The sequence below is a fragment of the Mandrillus leucophaeus genome, unplaced genomic scaffold (genome assembly GCF_000951045.1).
Source record: "Mandrillus leucophaeus isolate KB7577 unplaced genomic scaffold, Mleu.le_1.0 Scaffold684, whole genome shotgun sequence".
NCBI classification, from domain to species: domain Eukaryota; kingdom Metazoa; phylum Chordata; class Mammalia; order Primates; family Cercopithecidae; genus Mandrillus; species Mandrillus leucophaeus.
The window spans coordinates 356544-362707 of NW_012107408.1; positions in this window are offsets into that span (position 1 = coordinate 356544).

Here is a 6164-nt window from a genome sequence, read left to right on the forward strand (position 1 = left end):
GGGGGGGGGGCAAGATCCTGTCACTCCTTTTCTTTAGGCCCTGCGAATGGCTTCCCTTCTTGAGGGGAGTGAGCCAAATCCTTGACCGCGGCTGAAGTCCCCGCGCGCCTTTGGGGGTGGGGGCGGGCCTGCCCTCGTCGTTCCCTCTGCCAGGCTCTCCCCTGAGCGTCCATAGGGCTTGCTCCTTCACCTTCAGGATTTTGCTCAAGTGTCACTCAGTGCTTCCGCGGCCACTTTTAAACTGAGTCCTAGCCCCCTTCTCATTTTATCCTTTGGACAGTCTACATATCCATACTTGTTTATCTTCTCTCTCCTTCCCCAGGGGAATGTAAGCTCTAAGAGGACAAGAGGTTGTGTTTTTCTGCACTGGTGTTACGGCCAGCGCCTAGAATGCCACACTGTAGATGCGTAGTGTGTGGTTAATGAATGAATGACGATTATAACGGCCTTGACACTCCCCCATTTCTGTCTTTAATGTGTACTTATATGCTACAGAGAGCTTTATAAAAGATTTTTTTAAAGTTTATTACAGAATTCTATAAAAAGACATTGCTTCTAAACATTGGAAAGCCCTCCACAACACCAGAAACCCACAAACGCGGGATAAAATTTGTTTTTAGGCTTCTGTAAATGGGCATGTCCGAGGATAGTGCATCAAATGATCATATCCATACTGGGCCGATTATCTTTGCTCTCCTGAGTCTCAAACTGCATTCTTCATCTTGTCGTCCTCTGTCTTGCAAAATACATTAAAAGTGAGAATTTCATTGGCTCAGACCAAATCCAGCACTATTGGAAAAGTTCATTCAGCAAGTATTTATCGGGCACAAATGGGTACCAGGCACGGTAATTCAAAAGGTGTGTGTTTCTGAGGCTAGGAGGCCTTACATAAAGGATCACATATGGCTACTTTGGTTGCTACTCAATGATGCTGTCAAGCAAAGCAGATGCTAGTGAGATTTGTTTTTAGTTTTCTTCTGAAGAAAAGATTCAGTGAAAGCTGAGGTCAGGCTTAGTGTGGATATTTTAATTCACCATTTAGTTTGCTGTTTGCTTACACTTAGGGTAGCATTAGATATACTTAATCATGATTTTTGAGTATATAAAACGTGGGAAATTTTATTTCCTAGTGGCTGGAAAAATAGGCTTTTTAAATTAAAATAGGTAAATATATCAGTAAACTAGAAGCTATGGAGTAAGGCTTTGGCTACGGTATTACAAATTTTCCTATTTCATGTATTGAATTTTTGGACAAGAAAAGATAGCCTTCATAGATATTTTATAACCATTAATACAATTAATTAAACATTGTTTAGTAAATCCAATAGTCTGTTCATTACTGTTTTTCCCATTAATCTTCAGAACAGCTTTAAGTTAATACAGATGGCTCAGAATGTGTTTTTCACTCAGTTTCAAAATACTATTATTTCAGTTCACTAATAGAAGCACAATTATCTTCCTGTCTGCTTTCTTAAATGTTACTGGTAAACTAGTAATTTTGCATGTCCAGGTAACTGCAGCTGCTACGGTCAATTTACTTTGGAAAGTCTTGGCATTACTGTGCCACTTAATTTAAAATTTTAAAGTTTTTTTAGTTTTTTCCCCTTCTTATTGAGGACTTATTAGGTGCTAATTAGCTTTATGCTAGGCATCTCATACATGGTAGTGAATGAAAGCACAACACTGCCTCTGAGGGCTTTAACTTGTATATAGTTTGTACCATTTTTTTTCCAGATTACAGAATCAAAGAAATTGTTTCAATGTATATCATAGTATTTCACTATTAAATCAAATGGTATTTTGCTTGCATAAATTTAAGTATCCAAGTACAGATCTTACATAGAATCTGTTAATCTAATATTAGTGTTTTCTTCATTTCATTGTCTTGGGTTTTTTTTTTTTTCTTAATAATTATTTCTCCCAATATCATCCATTTGTTTCGCTCTTACATTTTTAAGTCTTTTATGTTCCAAATCAGGTGACTTACATCCTTGACTTGTCCATTGAGGACAGTCCAATAACCCTTTATTCTGACTTTAAATTGCCTCCTTGCTTCAAGAACTGAGTTACATGACTCAGTTTTCTTTGCTAGGAATATTCCTGGATAGTCTCATATGTATTCTTGATCAATGAATTGCAGAAGATTTGATTAAAAATTTTAAATGGATTTCAAGTATAAACTATCTGTACCAAATGTCATCTCCAGGAATTTCTACAACTGAAAAATTACGAATTGTTATTTTTATTGAAGAATATTTATCTTTAAGATAAATGCAATTTGCTATAAAATGATAGAAATGAAAAATTTTAGAAAATCATTTTCTTTTCACTATTTTATGCCTGCCAGTTATCCTTTGTTAGTGATAAAATTGTCTCTTATGGGAACAAATTTGTTAAAGGTAGAAAAAAAAACTGGTAGTGTATGTATGTTTTATAGATTACTTTAGACGCTACCAAAATTATTTCACATTTAGAATAATTAAATTGCTTTTAGGGTGATGGATGACTTAAACTGGTGAAGAGTTAATTAAGGATATTGATTTTTAGGGCAGAGCTACAAAATTATCAAATCACTTAATACTGTAAATATGTTCCTGTTTCAGGTTTTCAAAGTAAATATCTTAATCAAATTTGGAAATAGTATTTATGGAGTTTATTCAACATAGTTTATCTATTTTGTTAAAATTATAGAAATGAATAGTTCTTTTCCCATGGATACCTTTTTTCATCTTGGCCTATTCTAGTCCTTTAAGAACAAGCTTTGTCCTTTCATTAATACTTCTCACCTATAATTACGAATTTTCTCTAAACTTATAGATTTTATTATCCATGCCATCTATTTATAATCCTATGACACCCCTATATTGTTTATTATTTATTTGTTTATTTATTTTTTGAGATGGAGTCTCACTCCGTCTCCCAGACTGGAGTGCAGTGGCGCGATCGCGGCTCACTGCAAGCTCTGCCTCCCAGGTTCACGCCATGCTCCTGCCTCAGCCTCCCTAGTAGCTGGGACTATAGGCACCCACCACCACGCCCGGCTAATTTTTTGTACTTTTAGTAAAGACGGGGTTTCACCGTGTTAGCCAGGATGGTCTAGATCTCCTGACCTCGTGATCTGCCCGCTTTGGCCGCCCAAAATGCTGGGATTACAGGCGTGAGCCACCGTGCCTGGCCTTATTGTTTATGTTTTTATGTATCTATGCCTTATGTTCCTAAATCAAAGTGATCAGTTCCATGTTATACTACAAGTTTCACTGTGTAATGCATAGAGAATTACACAGAGGGAAGGGCCTCAAAAAATGCACTTCTGAAATATTTAATGTAAAATTATTTAAGACTATAAAGTTTCATGAAAGCCTAATCTTCCTGGAACCTACACATACTCTGCATGTGAACCAGAGTTAAACTAGTCAAGTATTTTAATGCTGAACTAATCTGGAAAAACATCATTTAAAAAATGACTGTTTATGAAGAAAGAATACAAAATCTATTAAACTTAAAGCATCTAAAATAAGTGTGAAGAGAGACTTATGGTGCTCATTTTAACAGCATTCTTGAGTAGGTTAGCTTGTAGTCAAAGCATCTGTGGATTATAGTACCACTATGGATCATGAAATTAATTTATTGCATTATGACTAGCATTTTTAATTTAAGATATAGAAAAGAATAGAAAATAGAAGAGTACATCACAGATGGTAAAGGTATGAGGTATGTGTTTTTAAGTAAACATTTATTCATGTGTATGTGTGCTAGGTTACCTTGTAAAATATATTCCCTATTGTGGGTTACAGGCCAAAAATTGTGTTCATTTTTGTTTTTAAAAGTCTACTCTTCAGATTTTCCTTAGAAAATGGGGAAAAAAGGAATGTTAGAAAGATCTGACTGCCTATGAACTAGTGAAGGATTTTAGAAGAAGTACTAGGATATTTTAGAGATCTGATACTAGTTTCAGAAAGGTAATCTTAAGGCAAAGAGTAGGAAATAAAGTATGCTGTTAGTAGAAATGTCAAATATGGTTAAAGTTGTGAGGAGGAATTATTTTCCTAGTGGACCTACATTTGTTGTGTGTAGATCTGTGACAATTATTGATCTGTTTTAGCACATTTTCCAATCTAAAATGTCCAGTACAGCACAATAATAAACATGGGGCAAAATATATGTTTGTTTCTATTTCTTCCCACCTTCCCTTCAATCTTAAAACAAGTGTTTATTAATAAGTCAAAGCAAAGCAGATTTCTATCTTTCACAGAGTAATTATCATAGGAACAAATGTACTCTCTGAAAATGGTGGAAACTCCTTTCTCCCTCCAAAAAAACAAACCTTTAATAAGTGTTTACTCTCTAGCCAAAGTAAATAATTTCTTAAATAGGTAACTCTCATTTGCCATCCAACTCATTCTATATACTTAAGATTCTATGTACTTAAATAAATGTACTTACACTTGTGTACAGGATTTAAAAGGGGGAAACTTAGGAAGAAAGGAATTGTGTATAGAATTTAAAAAGGAGGCATTATATTGCATAAGTAGAATGAAAAGTATCTAACCAGAAAGCAAATAAGATAAGGATTATATTATACTGAAATATTTTAATATAATTTAAATATTTCATTACTCTTTCACCTTATTTGCTATTTGGAGATTTCAGTATTGTGATGTTGGCAAGTCTATTTAAAAGGGCATTAATAAAAATTTTGTTTTTCAGGCATGTGATGCGAAGTCCCTTTCCATAATACATAAGTAAGGCCTAGGTTGATTAAAACCTTAGCTAAACACAAAATTTGCTAGAGAATCAACATATAAGAAGCTCTAACTCCAAGCTTATTCACCCCAAATATTTCATCAATGTAATACATACCCTATTGAACTAAGAAAGGAATTATATTACTAACCAGCAGAGGGAGCCAAGTCAATCATGAAAGGTAGGAGTATAAAGGAACATCATATGACCTCCTGTTTTAAATTTAACTATATGGCCCCTGCTCACTTTTCGGGTTTACCAAAAAAACAGTCATAAGGAGAGAAAGGTGACCAATGTATCAAATAAGGATAGAGTGACAATTATGACTCAGAATTACCTTGCAGGAAATAAATTGGAAGAAAAATCAAATGTGGAAATATACAAGTGAAATGTCTCAGTATTATAACCCAAGATGGAAAAACCATGGAAAACAGTACCTTAGTGCCATGATGAATTGCTAGCCAAATGTAACAGTGAATATTTCCTAATAATTCCATTTTCACTTAAAGTTGAAATTAGGCCATAAATAGACACATTTTAAAACTATAAAGTTGGTACAAATATCTAGATTGTACATCAAATTTATGTGCATTTAATCTAAGAAACAAGGGATAAAATTTAATAAAAATTATTATAGCGAAGTAATAAGGACAATATTTTTCAGTTTAAAATTAGAGAACAGAATTGTTTCCACTACTGTTTATTAACACAACAAATAAAGTAATATCTGTTTTGTGAGAGATGTTTGGAGGAATCTAGTAGCTAAGTGATTATGTCAGTTTATTTAATTTTGTCTAAGAACTTTAAAATGCCTGATAGGATGGGTGCATATTGAATGAATAGATGTGATCTCTTTATTATTTGAAGTAAAACTATAAGAGCTGAGCGTTAGCTAACTGCATCAAAATAAAAAATGTAAAGACCCAAACATGTTTAGTTAAATAACCAAATGAATTAGCTAGTCTAGCGCCTTACTCGTTTCAAGGTTTGTGGAAACATACCATATATACTTTTATTCATGTGTTTATTCCTTCCAAAAATATACTTCTTAAGCACTATCTCCATAGGACATGAAGCATATCTTCATTATTAAGTAGACAAACTTCTTAAATTTTGTTGAAAAATTTAATTTCATTGATATATGAACAGTCATACAAATTCATTATGCAACCAGTAATTTCAAGAAAGTGATTCATAGAAGCGAATCATTTATGGGACTAGACTGCCTTTGTAGGACTAACAAATCAGGCACAAGAATAGAAATTATAGTTTAATAGTCATGCAGCTGGAGGCCACAAGATTCTGACCCTCCTGAAACTGCTTCTAAGATCAGTGCTTAAGATATTCTGCAGACCCTGCACTTGATGGATCAGCTGGCACCACCCAGATCAATAAACTGGCTCATCTGATCTTGTGGCCCT